General features: G+C 45.3%; 1 long non-coding RNA gene across 1 annotated transcript; it reads left to right on the top strand.

Annotated features, from left to right (window-relative positions):
• Positions 1-200: 200 nt before the first annotated feature.
• On the top strand, positions 201-13,891 carry LOC144179244 (uncharacterized). Its single transcript, XR_013324187.1, has 3 exons — positions 201-472; positions 876-1,018; positions 11,224-13,891. It is a non-coding gene; the product is annotated as an uncharacterized LOC144179244 (long non-coding RNA).
• Positions 13,892-15,003: the final 1,112 nt, after the last annotated feature.

The raw sequence follows: 15,003 nt of genomic DNA on the forward strand, positions 1-15,003 counted from the left end.
GGGTCAAAAGCCGGCCCGCTGGCGAGCAAGCACGCGGCGGCGAGGGGTGGGGGGTGAAAAGCAATGGTGTCTCGCGGCGTCCGACTAAAACCCGCCCGCGACCGCCGCCAAATCGGCCTAAACGCACCAAACTATGCTGGCAACGCTGTCGTTTTTGCCTCAAAACGTCTCCAACTTTGGTCTGAAAAATCGAGGGCCTTTGGCCGTGCTGACAACATTGTTTTGCGCATTTCTTGCGGGCATGGAGGAAAGCGTGCGGGCCTGCTTCTCCGGCACCGTTTCGACTTAACGGCCGGACGGCCTGTGCGCCTTCGTGGTTTGGAATCGCAGCTTTTACTCCAACTGAAGTTCCTAGGGTCCTACCGAGCCTCACGTCAGTCTGCGCCTCAGCTTCGATGGCGCAAAGTCGGCGACTTCGCTAGCTCGGTTTCGTGGCCGTCAACGTCGATGGTAGCAACAAGGTCGTGAGGAGGTAAGTGTTTAGACTTGTCACATCGCCCTTTTCATACGGAGAAGAAAACACACAAGGTGATGTTGCCTTTAGTGTTCGTGGTAGCAGTGTAGGCTAATTTCAAAGTGGATAAGCTATGTGCCATTTCTTGCGAAAGCACACCCGAAACACACGCTAGTGTCGTGATGTTTTTCTGAAACATCACGACAGGCTCATATGCGTAACTGTTGGCTAGAATCTCCTGTGGTGTCACTATGCTTACCACTAGTGACAGTTATTACATGGAGGCTTACTACGTTAACAGCCGTAGTAAGCAGAACAGGGGTTTTAGATTGCATGCACAAATGTAAAGCAAGCAAGTTTCGGAGATATTTATTTCGTATCATGTGTCATCGAGACGCCGCTCACTGCGCTTTCGTTACAGGGGCTGATAAATTTCCACCACAGTCCCAGCATGTGTACGAGTCGCTGATCGGTGACCTGCTCCGTTTCTAAGAGCCAGACCTACCTCCAGAGACTGCTTGTCCATGCCTTGGCATACAGGGTGCCACTGTTGTCATTGCGGATGTAAGTGTTTCGCCGAATCTGCGCTCCCGATCCTGTTTTTCGTAGACAGTGCAGTGCAAGTATAGTATTTCTGTTGAGGAGCCACATATATTTGTGGCGCGCGTGCGTGCGTGTGTAGTGTGTGTATGTGTGTGTGTCGATACAATTTGCACCTGTCCTCACAATTTCTGTTCTAATTTTTTTTAAAAACAGAATGGAGAATTTTCAGCGTTTGTATGCAGGAGTTGGAAGATGGAATTTATTTCACGGAATGCATGTCATGACTTATTCTGTTGGAGGGAAAGCGCAATAGAAATACTTGATGCTTTCAATGAACAAATACTGTGTAGCATGTAGTGGGCCCACTTAACACACTCACGTTTGATTCCCGACAGTTGGTGTTGAGTGTACGTAATGCAGCTGCTTCTCTTTTTCAATTGCTATAATCGCACTACAAGGGTTGCTGAGCATGGTCGTTTTATATGTTATTGAATTGCTAAAGATTGCAATTTACTAACGTAATTGCACTTCAGCAGAAATTTTCTCAAGCAATGTAAGTGTGGTTTCGAAATTCCAGGAGTCTCGTAGGTAATCAAAGAATAGGTAGCAATCGCTACTTTTCGCTAACACGGGGCACTTCTTGGCCGGTCCCACATCACTAGACGAGAATTTTTCTCGCATTGCTCATGCTATAGTCATCGTCCTGAGCCTATTTGTGTACACTGTAGAACAAGAACTAAGGCCTGCCTGCTGCATTTCCGATTGCTGCTATCTTGCTTTGTCCATATCCATTTGTTGCTCCTGGGTTTTCTTCTCTCACACCCCTCCTCCACTGAGTGGTGTCTTCTTCAGGCCTCTTGTTCCTTGGTGGCATTGTCATAGGTGTGAGCAAGCTTTCATGCGACAAAAGGTGCTTTCGAACGAGTAGGTCATGCCAAATTCATTGATGAAAAATTAATTCTGAAAGCAATGTTTGACTTCGATCTTTACGTACAGGTGCCGTCATAAGTGGAGCACGGGAGCTGCGGCCGAATTGTATCGGAGCGCCGTGTAGCTGCACCGGCGGTAAATGAAAGCACGAGAACACGCATGCGCGCCTGCCGACGGCGATAGCCCATCTGTACTTCTCAAACCACTCTTTTAACCTGGCTTCAAGCATTGTTCGCAGCATACTGGTCTCGGCGATGGCGCTGATAGCGTACACACGTAAAAATATTTGAACGGAAAACTCACTACAAATTCCCTAGACAGCGCGCCGCTTCTCCAGCAGCTGGAAGTGCCCCAGAGACGCTGCCAGAATCGTCTCTGCTATCAGTGCCGTCGCCGAGAGCGGCACTGTGCTGCGAGCAATGCTCGAAGCCAAATTTAAAAAGGGGTTTGAGAGGTATAGATGGGCCATCGCCGTCGGCAGGCGCGCATGCGTGTTCTCGTGCTTTCATTTACCGCCGGTGCAGCTACACGGCGCTCCGATACAGTTCGGTCACAGCTCCTGTGCTCCAATTACTTATGACGGCACCTGTACACAGTCACAGACTGATTTTTTAGATTGTCCAATCATTCAGACACGTCAGTGGCACTGCCGTCCACCCTATTGTGCCACTGTATAACGACATCTGAAACTTAATATGCTGAAGCCATTCACCATCTGCTTTTTCTGACTTTTTGTTTGCCGTGATGAGAGGTTAAAATGGCAATAACCGCAGGATCCCTATTGCTGTTCGCTTTATCCTACAGCCTTCAACTAGAATTTTCATGTACCACCCTCTGCTAACCTCTTTTTTTTTTTACTTCATATTTTGGCCATGCAGCATATGAAGAAAAGATAAGACGGTAGAAGAGAGAGAAGGGGTACAAAATCACAGGTAGTGAGGAAATTGATGCCCACAACGGAGAAACTTGTGATGCTTCCATGTGAAGGAGGAGAAAGAGCAGGCTCAGAAGAAGTTGTCCAGTACCAACCTCCTCTGAGCCTGCTCTTTCTCTTCCTTCACATGGAAGCATCACAAGTTACTTCGTTGTGGGCATTTACTGTGCGTTAGATATCTGCTTTTGGCATTTCTTTTTTTGCTCCGACCCTGGTTTCTACACACGATTATTACCAGTGAGATTTCGTTCTCTGTGTACATTCGTTTTTTCAACTGGTCAACTGGTGGTTTCAAAGTTTGAACAATTGGTCAGCTTGTTCATTCATTTAATCTTGCATAACATATTAACTAGAGATGTGCAAACAGGAAATTTCGAACTGTGCATAAAATACAAATAGCAAAAACTGACTGGATTGAATGAATAAAATATATTCGAATACAGATATCTTTTTCATTGTTTATAGAGTTTTTGAAACAAAGTGACAAAAAAGATAACTTAGGCCGTCGTCAGGACCTGAGGCGTTAGAATATTTATGTATCGATAGGAAAATGGTACAAAAAATGGCAAGTAAAAGGCAACCACATGCAGCGACGGCAAAACGTAACTCAATGGGTACAGCAAACTGGTAGTGTGGATGACGATGACAAGCGAAAATGTTTATAACCAGGTTGCTAAGGGAGTCGACAGCAGAAGGCGACGGGCTGCTGCCGCCGCTTGTTTTTTGCTGGACAGAAGTAGCCCACAAGTGAGCAGCAGCGACGAACGACGACGACGGAGGGCATTGGCGGCAGTTTGATCATTTTTTTCACTTGTTGCTGTCACTCGTGCTATCTGTTTGGTGCACCCATTGAGTTACAGTTTTCACGTCGCTTCTCGCTGTCGCTGCGTGTGGTTGCCCCTTAAAAGATTAATTGATTGATTGATTGTAGGGTTTAACGCGCCGACACAACGCAGGCGATGAGGCGCGCCGTAGTGGAGGGCTCCGGATTAATTTTGACCATCTCGGGATCTTTAACGTGCGCCAAAATCTCGTACACGGGCGTTTTTGCTTTTCGCCTCCATCAGAAAAGCGGCCGCCGCGGCCAGGAATCGAACCCGTGACCTCGTGCTCAGCAGCGCAACACCTTAGCCACTGAGCCACCGCGGCTGGTCCTTAAAAGATTAAGACAGTATGGCAAGGCAGCGGAATGAAATTTGGCACACCCTGCCGTGGAAAATGCGGTTTCCTCAACATGTTGTGACCAGAGAAATTATACAGTTGGCTACCATTAGTACAAAGTCCGCAACAAAAAAACAGAAGGCACAATAGCGCATTGCCATTGGTCCGCAACAATCTTCTCTTTTTGGTTTTGTTTTGTTGCCTATTCGAATGTGACACAGCTTGCCGTGATAGTTCAGACTTGTGGTGAAAATCGAAGCCTGAAGCTTTCACCTTGCAAACTCTTGCACGGAGCTGTGCGCAACAAAGAAGGTTGAGGGCCTCAAAAGAGAGATGCTTACACTGGCACAAGTCTAAAGTGACCGGCTGCTTTATCAGCTATGCGCTGCCTCGGTTGTGATGGTGCCAACATTGTAGGACACGGCGGTGTGTTGACGCTTTAAAATTTCCAATTTTATCAAGATGTGATGTTCACCTTGATGCTTTTTATTCGAAATAACTTTCAATTAATAGAAAAATTGGGTTTCAGCTTTAAATTACCAAGCAATTTCTTCTACTGAATTGAATGTAACATTGGTGGGACCAGAGCATTGCTTCAAATTACCCGAAAATTCCAATTAGGTGATGATCAAGAGTCGACTGCATTTGAGTGGCTTGCTCCAGGCATTGAAAGGAGGTTAGGTACGTTAGTGGTTGGTATGACCTTTACTTTAATGCAAGCATTTCCAGGAAGTAATAAACCTTGATTTCTCACTCATACCACCATATTGATGGGAAACTTCTTTCCAGTTTATAAATTTTGCCCAGGTAGCGTTGCACCTCAGCCAACATTGGCTGCCAGAGTTCCACTCTATTGCAAGGCTTTTGTGGGAGGCTATCTTGCCTGGCTTCGGCGTCGTGCCAAGAAAGCTAACACTAAAGAAAATGCCATGCAGTGAAGCTTGGAAGTTTGCATGTCATATGGCAGAGCCAACTTTTATTTCTGTATTAATGAGCTGCAAACCTTATCTTCTCCACGAGGATAAATATTTAGTGCTATAAGCAGTGAAGAGCCACTATATTCCCTGGGTACACATGGAGCATGGCTTACAAGGAGAAATAACATACAAAACGAAAGCAAGTCCTTGGTGGCTCCACAACACTGCAGGGCTCCATAGCCTCCCAGCTGAAGCCATCAGATTGCGTGGTATTCATCAGAGCTGTCTGGGGACCTCATGACTCGTGTCTCGACAGTGCACCAGGCGAACCTATCAGTTTACGTGATGTTTGTCGAAGGTATTGGAGTTACTAGCACCGTGTCTCGGTATGGAATGTGGTTCGACATCGGGTGTACTGCTAGATTCTGCGCCAGCTAATGCAACATATAAATAGACATCTCATTTTTTTAAATGTTTATACCCGTGGTGGACTTCCTTCTTTTACCCATTTTTTAACTGTAAAACTGATGCTTCACTTAATTATTCTACTACTTCGAGTAAAGTGGATCAGGAAATTTGTAATGCAAGTGAAAGGTGTCGTGACCATACCACTTTTTACATTCTTTCTTGCATGCTCATGCTCCCAGCGCTGCTGCAGCAGCAAAAAAGAAATGTGAGGAAAAACACTTTTTAAAAATGAAAAAGGGCTAGAGTTATACAGCTGTATATCATACTCTTCCTGACTGGATAGATTGGACAAACTTCAGAACCAACCAAATTTCAGAACTGTTCAGCTACAGAAATAATTTCTTTGCAACGCAGCTTGCTAAGGCAATCTGCTTGCCATTTCTTTTTTAGAGCGCACCTCTTAAGAGGCCAACTGCACTCAAATTTCACCTCGACCAAATTTATTTTAATGTCTAGTAAGTACCCCCACATCAGCTGGGACACGAGTGGTAGCCCCGTGAACTGCCTCGTTAATCAGTCAGAAGCGTTTACAAAAGCTCCACCGCAGACCACGCTACACCTGCTGGCAGATTGCGTAAACAGCCATGACACGCCTGTGACGCTCCAGCTGACGGTGGCTTCTTCCTCTGGCCAGCCATGCAGCTAGAGAACCGGTCAAGCTCTGCTGCGAACACTTCACCCGTTTGCTGCCCCGCACGCCGTCCGGCCGCTCGCTGGATGGCTGCAATGTCATTTTAATGGCCGCGCTCTCCTCGATTTCGGTTTCAAAATCGCCGGTTTTTGCTCACCGCTTGCGGCGTCCACACGCGTATTTCAGCCGTTGTATTTTGCATCTTGCTTTCTTTTTCAGCAGACTATACGGAAATGGTGTTTTCAAGAGGTCGAAATTTTGAATGCAGTTGGCTTTAAGTGCCCGCTTGACTCCTGTGGTTTCGTGTGGCCGTCGACTTTGTTGTAACTGAACGAAGAAGAGGGCACTGGAGATAAATGAGATAGAGCAAGCAGGAAGGCGGAGGAGGAAAGTAAAATGAAAGTGTGAAAGGAGGGCAGTACGCAGAGGCCACGCGAGACATGCTCAGTGGCACCGAGGCGCTGTGAGAAAACGCCAGAGTAGCGTCTGTGTCGCGTGTTCACTGATGACACGATCACTTCCTGAGACACAGCAGCTACACGCTGTCACCGAGAAGACTGCAGTTCGCACTGCGCTCCAATTTTGCATTAGGGAGTATCGTATTCTTGAGCCGTCTTTTTTTCCTTTGATGATTATTCCTAGCGCAGTGTTCAGAAAAGTTTGCAGTATCTTAGTTTTGTATCATGTTTACTTATAGCGCACCCAATGCAGATATGCTGCTGCCAATAATCTCAAAATCACACACCGTAAACAGCTCACTGCAATTGAAGAACAAAACACACTTGGTCTGCCGACAGTATTCAGCACATTTATTTTGCATTCTGAGTTTTCGAATGATACTTCAGCTTTATGTGCACAGAGGGCAAAGGTATCATCAGGCTGGACTCCAATGTGCCAGTGTATTTTTCCAACAATGCTCCAACCATACACAAGAAATCGCTGTTTCTGAACCAAAAGAAAAGAAAAAAACAAGCAATTCTTGGTTGCCCACCGCTTTTCTTGTTTTTTTTTTTTTTTTTTTTTTTGTCAGATTCATAGCTTGTTCTATTTCATCCGTTTGGAGAATGCAGAAATTTGTGGAAGCTTACCTCAGGTGTCACATACACCTGATGGAACATAGCTTGCACCACATGAAAAAGACAGTGAAAACGTGTCTGTTACCAATGGCTGGTCACACAGAAAGGAACGTATAAATGCGGGGCTTTCTTGAAAGAAAACTAGCAGCAAGCCACACAGTCAGCAGCAGCGGCATGACGGAAAAAAGCGCGCTTACCCACCGAAAGACAGCGTACCTAAATAACAATATGTTGTCACCAACACTTAACAATCTACCATGCTGAAGCAACTGCTACAAGCACATTCTACAAGTGCACCATGATTTGCTACAGCGGATTTCGCGTTTTTGTGGATTAATACCATGCTATTTTGGCTTTCTCTATTACCATTTCATATTTGCTTTCTTTTGAAGCTTAAGGAGTACTCGGATCGCAATGATTGTAAGTGGCCGCTAAATTTAGCGAAATGTCGATGCTGGTCTGCTAACATTGATGTAAACAAACATTCAAGATGGCGGCGCCTATGTATGCTTACGGCAACTGAGTTATCGAACTCAAATACCGCTTATTCATTAGTTACGGTCTATATTACGATGTTTTTGAACTTACGTGATGCACCCGAAGCCGGAAAAGCTTCGGAGCCTAGCGGTTCTGTACAGTTAACCTGTGTAAAGTACTAATAGCCAGTGGAAGAGGCCGAACTGCTTACCGGCGTTGTCGCACGTCCCGTGGCCGTAACTTGGTTGCTTCATTGGGGCTCTTCGATTTACAGTCTCGGACTCACCGTGGGTAGTCCGAGGATTCCCCGAAGTCATAGGGATACATGGGAAAATCGAATGCCGGACTGCTTCTCGGGGAGTCCGCGGCGAGTCCGAGACTGGAAATCAAAGAGCCCTACTGTTTGCGGTTGCGCCGTTGTTTTTATAGTACTCCTTGGATGTTCAGGCATGATTTTCAGTCAGTGTAACTTGCCTTGTGGCATCGATTTCGTTAAAAACTACGTAGAATGACCGTTACGATGTGCCGATATTCGGATCAAGATCTTGCAGTGACGATGCGATGACGATTGGATGTCTTGCGAGTAACGATTGTGCAAATCAGTCAGTGATCGAATATTATTCTCTAAACATTTAAATTTGATTAAATCTGATTTTTATGGGGTTAAAATGTACGAGTAAATTTGTGTTAACGTATGATCCTATTGGACCGCGGTAAGGCGAGGGCGACACTCGCAAAAATTGCTCACTGCATCGGTGGCGCAGCTGGTTGTGGTGCGGACGTTCAATGAGCGTGTGTAGCGAAAATAAGAAGTTCATTAAACACTGAAAGCGTGCGTAATAGCCGAACATAATAGACAGGACGAGATTGCAATAGACGTTTGCATGTTTTGGAACATGCAGTGAGCACCTTGCTCACTGCATTGGTTGACTTCCACGACCAAACGAATATGGTGCTTTTTGCTTAAGCTATCTCGTATTACTTCACATGGAGTAACCTGGAATGCCATACTCATGCACTGCAGGGTTTCGTTACGTTCCAATGTCCATGCAATCCATCCAGTACCAGCACCCCACTGTCGCTCAGCTGAATGCTGGGGAGTGCCACATTTTATCAGAAAATGTGATGTGTACCTGACTATATCAAAATTTTTTTGTATCCACAGTACAAACGTCAGGAGTTCCTCCACCACAATTTCATCTGGCTAATCTTACCTTCGGGTGGTGTTGTAGTTGCCAAAGCCAAATGCATTGGCTAGGAAGCTATACACAAATTTATGCATCTTGCCTATGCCACTAGTGCAGATGTATACAACATACGCTGGCACACATATATACATGCACTAGCATATATGCTTACAGAATGCAATGCATGCCGGATGAGAAAAATTTGTTTACCTAATGTGAATCGATGTGGTAGCGCTCGAACAGTCACTAAGCACTGCTTAGTGACTGTTACTTATTTTGTTTTGTGCAACTAGTTGAGCCACTATTCTGGGTTCAACACTTCATGATGACCTTGGCATTTTTTACTCTGCGGAGTTCTAAAGGCGTGATAATGAGCACTAATATCAGCTGAATTACATGGCCTCTCTCCCTGAAACTATCGGAAGGTGATGAAGGCGATACACTGCCCTACCACCAGACGATAAGGCCATGTAAGCTGGATCCTGATTATATATACCCTAGCCTCCTCCTCTTACTGCCGTCTCTGTGCAGTAACTGCACTCTCCATTGGTTCTTGCAGCAACTGCTGTACCTAGCATACTTGACGCCCCTGGGCATAAGAAGCTGCACCACTTCATGACTTTCTTACATTAGTGAGGTCCACATCTTCTTGTAAGCACAGTCGTGATCCCGCCAATTGTTCTCCACCCTCTCCTTAGCGGGGTGCTTCTTATGTGCCTAGAAAAGCTCCTTTGCTCACTTAACATTATTTCGCTCTGTAAACTTTTGTTATGCCCTGGATGCGGTCTAACAGAAGGGAAAATGTTTGGGCGTGTTGGTTCATACTCTCACGAGAAACATAGCACAGTAAAAACAGCATAAGTTGAGGACGGGACAACTGCAAGGTTTCAACAAATGCTTTATTGCAGGGCCAGCACATATAAAAACATCTGGCTCGTAAGAGGAGAAAATAAAAAAATAAATAAACAACAAAAAATGAGACGAAACCCGCCACATGCCGCCTACACCAGGAAATCAAGCTCTGGCTTTGATAAAGCCACAGACAGTCTACGGACACACTGATCACCAGAACATGCTATCTCACTTGCTTCCACAAGTTTCTTGTCAGCCCAGAGCAGTGGTAATGTAAAACAATTGTCTGGTCGTACATGGGATAACAAAGGTTTCCCGATGCACACATTTTACAATGGGCAGCCAGGTGGCCGTTAGTGGGATCAATGTCTTCTTCACAGCCCCGAACAGGCTTTTGGGCTTGTGCAGGTTAACCTGCCTAACGCGTGCGCAGAAACCGGTCTGCTCTAAGCTGGTACGCTGTGGGCATCATGCTGTCTACAAAATTTCACTCTCATGTGGCAGCGACTATACTGGCCAAACAAGCAGATATTTGAATGTCCATTAATGAGTACAAGAATAGAGTAAGCAGCGTTGCCACTGACGGCCAGCGGGCTGCCCATTGTAAAATGTGTGTATCGGGATACCCGTGTTATCCCCTGCACGACGAGATGATTGCTTTGCATTACCACCAGTCTGGACTGACGAAAGAACTTGTGGAAGCAGCTGAGATGGCATGTTCCGGTGATCAACGCATCAATAGACCATCTATGGCTTTATGAAAGCTAGAGATTTATTTCTTGGCGTAGGCGGCGCGTGGTGGTTTTTGTCTCATCTTTCGTTGTTCGTTTTGATGTTTTCCTTCCTTTCTCTCCTATTATGAGCCAGATGTGTTTATAAGCGCAGGTCCTGCACTAAAGCATTTGTCGAAAGTTAGCTCTTGCCCCAGCCTCACCTTGTCCTTTGTTTCTACTGCACTGTGTTTTCTGTGTGGTCTAACGTTGTTGCACTCTTTTTTTCTGTCTTGCACGTCACTTTTTTGTTCCATGCCCATTGACTCCACAGTTTGACAAAATAACAGATGCGATTCGATAAGGTAGGGCACCTACCAAGCTTGGGCTAAAATTTATCCGTACTACCTGCATCACTACACACCGTCAAAGCCGCCACTGACTCGGGGGAGGAGCCGCACCCCGCTAAGGAGAGGGTGGAGAACAATGGGCGGGATCACGATTGTGCTTACAAGAAGATGTGGACCTCACTAATGTAAGAAAGTCATGAAGTGGTGCAGCTTCTTATGTGCGACAGTTACGAACAAGTAGAATGCCGCTATTTCTGTTCCACATCATCATTCCTTCCCTCGGTCTTGCCATCCTTGTCACGCTGGCCATGCCATCCAGCAAGATGAAGAGAACACACCTCCCTTTCAAAGGGGCAATGTTATGTCACCCATGCCTCATTGACATGAAGCCTCCATTAAGGAGTGCATGCGTGTTTAATGCATACGTGAAATCGCAGTGTGCCCTGCAATCCTTTAAAAGGAGAAATTGATTTTTTTTCCCCCTGCAATCCCTTGTCTAACTCTCACTGCACATTTTTTTTTTCTTTTGCCAGCAGGGAACCACAAGCCAAGTAGCGACAAACTTGGTGCAGATTGGTACCACTGGTGTTGTGTCCCTGGAGCGAGACAAGAACTTCTGTTCGTGGTCAGCGGGGCAGTGTATCTCATCTGTTTGAGCGGTGGACTGGAGCCATGGCACTTGCAGAGCAACAAGAAGAAAGCGATTGTTGTGGAGCAATTCAGTGACATTTTGTTGCTCATGCCCTGCCAGAGGGCACAAAGAAAAGTTTTACGAAGAGTTACTGACACTGCTAAACTTTTTTCTTTGCGTGTACATATGACAGTACTTAGTGGTGCCTTGCATCATTCAGCACTGAATTTTATCATTTTAGCTCTGAAAGAATTTCTAGCTCTGTTATAAGGAATTTTAAGTTTACATTGCTGTCAGCACATATATTTAATGAAGCTTGCTTTCTTTTCCGTACAGCAGTTAAAATTTGTAGGTTAATGCACAGAAGCCGTATTTGAGCTGTAATGCATACCGTAGTTGCAGACTGTCGGCTTAAACCAGTTGGTGCATTAATGTTGTCTAAGACTTTGCGCACGAAGGCAATTTTGTTTGCCTTCATAAGAAAAACGGCTGCTCTAGAAATGCACACCTTGTGCAACTGTTTTAATGACAGCGGCGGAGTGAGGAATGAGTTTAAAAAAACTTGAGAGGGGGTTTATGAAAAACAGTTTTGCCCCGACCGACTTTATATACAGTGACCTCCCATGCTCGCCGATGCCAAATGTTTTTTTTTTCTTCTTGTTTGGCCTTTTTTATGGCCTTTTTTAGTTCTTTCCTATGCCAGTGCACCAGCTTGTGCTGCTTGTGATCCCCATTGAAGCATTGTGAGCTATTTGTCCAGCCTGTTGTCAATGGTATTTCGCCTCCTCCTCAGTTTGTTGCACTTATTATAGGCTCATTGACACTGCGCCAAGTACACCTGTGGTCTCGACAGTGTGCTTCAGTTAATCGCTTTCTAAATGCGAAAATAGTACTTGCTATGTTGCGAAACGCCTGCACCCGGTCGGTGTCCACAGAATGCACATTCGGATATTGTCTGAAAAAGAGTCCACAACAGCTGACAATTTCCTAATGCATTCCTAACATTCCACATCACAGAATGGTGCGCACATCCATGGCACTCCATGGATGTTTGTTCCATGGCGTGGACCAGAAAGAAATAAACAAGAAGCACTTGGTGTGCACTGTTGCATGTACTGCTGCAGAAAAAGAAACATCTGGCGCTTGGTCAATTCCGATTTCCTTGCAACACGCTCCGTAAGACGTGCAACACAAAAATAAATGTGCATTCAAATAAATTGCTCCCGCAGTCTGTGTTGGCCCTCTGCTTCAGTCGAGGCAGTGCCGCAGCAGCATGGATAGTGATTCTGTAATGAGTGGCTGCACCGAGTGCACTGTCAGGATTGTAGGCTGTAGGCGGCATTGGCGGAACGCTAGACAACAAACCGAGCCATAAAAGACGCTCTCGCGCTCTCATCCTGTTAGAATATGATGAGATCCTGTGCAATTTTCTTGCGTTGCACTTTGAGTCAACCAGATGGTTTACTGTTGCATGCAGCTGAGCAAGGCCAGCAGCGGCATGGCAAAAGCATTTTCTTTTTGTTTGGTTCTTATCGCTTTGGTATACGGGCGTGGCTCAAAAAGATATCATGAAGATAACTATGTGTACGATTCTCATTGCCGGCCCTGACCAGGGCCAACTCTCGTATACCCAACTTTGCCATTTGTAGGGCTGGCGAGCCACCTTGAGGACAGTGCTACACGAGTGGCACAGTTTATGTGAAAGAGCCGCAGCCCCTGAAGAAGTTTGCATCAACTAGTGCTCCTGCAGCTGGAAAATTGTTATGCTCCCGCGCAAGAATGACGGCATTTCCCTGCTTTAAATGGGCAATTTGGAAATGCTTTGCACAAACTCAAGCATTTCCTGTCAAATTTCGCATGTGCGCAAATGACCGTCACGCCAAAAGAAAGCTTCTCCATGTAGAGCCAAGGTTAGTAAAGGTTATGAATGTTTGAATGAATGGGAATGCTCAAAAATTAATAATGGTAGTCGAGCCAGAAAGTGTGGTACCCGTGTGGTTTAGTTGTATACGTTGACTTTTCCATTGGTGAGAGTCAGGTCTGGACGAGCCCTTGTATTCTAGGTGCTGACCGGTGATATACATACTAACTAGAATGGTCGGTTGTTATTGGTACAGCCACTGCATTTCGTGCCAACAGTCACTCTGTGAGCAAAGTGAAGCTGGTGAGGTTGGAGATTATTTAGCACCACCTGATGGAGTGCGCCGTCCCTACCCAGCAATTTTCAGCACGCTGGCCCTCATTGTCGCCGGCTGCCATGGGAAGGTTGCTATCTATGAAGCCAGCCTGGTTTTAGCCGCAGCGCAGTAAAATAACAGCGCAGAAGGAAAGATCCTTTCATTCATCCTCTTCACCTGACCATGCACATAATCCACATGGATTATATGTGTATTGTTGATGAAGTGTAGTTGCAGCATGCCAGGATATAATTTTGAATAGGTACGTGTTTACCTCTCATGGCCATTGCTATTCTTTCTGGTGCCTATAGTTTTGTTTTGTACACCTCATTGTAACCACACAAATGGCGTGTACAGTGCATTTGTGTAAATAAAATTTATTTACAAGTGCGATTCCTTTTCTAGTGTTGCACCTTTTCAATATAGTTTGTATCTACTTGTCCAAGTGTCAGTCCTACGAGTAACCTTCATCGCCAGGTCCTGGCTAACAGATTAAAATAAAAATATGGCAGCAAAGCAAGCCATCAAACCTACTTTATTTTTCACTAAGTGCATACAGAAAATTTTCACTGAAGAACTGTTTGTTGGTCTGTGTACACTAGCTGGCCGGAAAGGCCTCCATGGAAGTATTACAAATTGAAGGAGCTCCCATTCGTAACATGACTGGGACAGCAACTCAACCGAAATGTTTACAGAGGTGGCACAACTTTGCACTGCTACAAAGAGCGTTGCCTACCTGTCTGCTATTTTCGTCTGAAAAGGCAATATCTAGTGTACACCATGGTTTGCTCACTGTTGAAAACAATACCCCAAATTCTGAAAGGCTGCAATAAAATAACACTGGCCTGTCAAAGCAGCACTAAATTTTTGAGTCTTAATATTATAAAATCTGAAAGTAAAGGTCCTATATTGGTCTATGTAATTGAGCAACCCCGACAGCTGAAACTTATACCCCTTTTGTGTGTGTGGGAGGGGGGGGGTGGGGGAGAGAGGCTTTGTTCAACTTGTATGCCGAAGCTGCACATGCACCTCGAAGCACACCATATTGGGGGCTATGGATCAATTTTGACTATTTGGAGACCTTGAAATGTGCAGCAAAATCTCTACACACAGGTTTTCTTTTTTGCCTCTACCAGAAAAATGGCTGCCATGGCTGGGATTGAACCCACATCTTCGATCATGGCAGTGAAACATCCTAGCCGCTGGGCGGTTACAGTGGGTAGTACATAATGGTTTTAATTTAAACTGGATCTATTTCTTGTTAACAGAAACGTAATTTAAAACAGAACAAAAAGTGCTTTTGGTAATTTGCGCTTGCATCAATAACCTGCTAAGGTTTCGTACAGAATGCACAGCTCCTTAAGTTGTATCAAGCTATAGAACACATGGCAGATCCTGAAGACGTTTTTCAGAAGATCGCAAAATAGAGACCCACGATTAAGGCAAATGTGTTATCCAAACTTATATGGACCGAGCTTTCAAAATGTAAGTAGTGAGAAAATGCG

Source organism: Haemaphysalis longicornis, unplaced genomic scaffold (genome assembly GCF_048455015.1).
Source record: "Haemaphysalis longicornis isolate Haplotype H1 unplaced genomic scaffold, Haemaphysalis longicornis Haplotype H1 scaffold_4, whole genome shotgun sequence".
NCBI lineage: Eukaryota > Metazoa > Arthropoda > Arachnida > Ixodida > Ixodidae > Haemaphysalis > Haemaphysalis longicornis.